Source organism: Arachis hypogaea, chromosome 16 (assembly GCF_003086295.3).
Source record: "Arachis hypogaea cultivar Tifrunner chromosome 16, arahy.Tifrunner.gnm2.J5K5, whole genome shotgun sequence".
NCBI classification, from domain to species: Eukaryota; Viridiplantae; Streptophyta; class Magnoliopsida; order Fabales; family Fabaceae; genus Arachis; species Arachis hypogaea.
Genome location: NC_092051.1, coordinates 90243204 through 90244506, shown reverse-complemented (window position 1 = coordinate 90244506; position 1303 = coordinate 90243204). Strand labels below are relative to the sequence as shown.

Sequence of the window (1303 nt, the reverse complement as noted above, 5' to 3'; positions counted from 1 at the left end):
CTGCACCTAATTCCAATTTACATGGAAGAAGCATCTCCATTCCTGCCATTGGAGCAAACAACTCTGAGCTAAAACCTCAATTAGTTTCTCTGATGCAGCAGAACTACAAGTTTCATGGACTTCCATCTGAAGATCCTTTTCAGTTTTTAACTGAATTCTTGCAGATATATGATACTGTTAAGACTAATGGAGTAGATCCTGAAGTCTACAGGCTCATGCTTTTCCCTTTTGCTGTAAGAGACAGAGCTAGATTATGGTTGGATTCTCAACCCAAAGACGGCCTGAACTCTTGGGATAAGCTGGTCACGGCTTTCTTAGCCAAGTACTTTCCTCCTCAAAAGCTGAGCAAGCTTAGAGCTGATGTTCAAACCTTCAGACAGAAAGAAGGTGAATCCCTCTATGAAGCTTGGGAAAGATACAAACAGTTGACCAAAAAGTGTCCTTCTGACATGCTTTCAGAATGGACCATCCTGGATATATTCTATGATGGTTTATCTGAGCTATCAAAGATGTCACTGGACACTTCTGCAGGTGGATCCATTCACCTAAAGAAAATGCCTGCAGAAGCTCAAGAACTCATTGACATGGTTGCTAATAACCAGTTCATGTACACTTCTGAAAGGAATCCTGTGAGTAATGGGACGCCTATGAAGAAGGGAGTTCTTGAGGTTGATACTCTGAATGCCATATTGGCTCAGAACAAAATATTGACTCAGCAAGTCAATATGATTTCTCAGAGTCTGCATGGAATGCAAGCTGCATCCAACAGTACTCAAGAGGCTTCTTATGCAGAAGAAGCTTATGATCCTGAGAACCCTGCAATAGCAGAGGTAAATTACTTAGGTGAACCTTATGGAAACACCTATAACTCATCATGGAGAAATCATCCAAATTTCTCATGGAAGGATCAAAAGCCTCAACAAGGCTTTAATAATGGTGGAAGAAACAGGTTTAGTAATAGCAAGCCTTTTCCATCATCCACTCAGCAACAGACAGAGAACTTTGAACAAAATACTTTTAATCTAGCAAATTTAGTCTCTGATCTATCTAAGGCCACTGTGAGTTTCATGAATGAAACAAGGTCTTCCATTAGAAATTTGGAAGCACAAGTGGGCCAGCTGAGTAAAAGGATCACTGAAATCCCTCCTAGTACTCTCCCAAGCAATACAGAAGAGAATCCAAAAGGAGAGTGCAAGGCCATTGACATAAGCACCATGGCCGAACCCAAAGAAGGAGAGGAGGACGTGAATCCCAAGGAGGAAGACCTCCTGGGACGTCCAATGATCAATAAGGAGCTTCCCTC

The 1303-nt window shown here is 41.8% G+C and overlaps 1 non-coding gene across 1 annotated transcript; it reads right to left on the bottom strand.

The window, feature by feature from the left end:
- Positions 1-347: 347 nt before the first annotated feature.
- Positions 348-455, bottom strand: LOC112760978 (small nucleolar RNA R71). The gene has a single exon (XR_003181390.1). It is a non-coding gene; the product is annotated as a small nucleolar RNA R71 (small nucleolar RNA).
- Positions 456-1303: the final 848 nt, after the last annotated feature.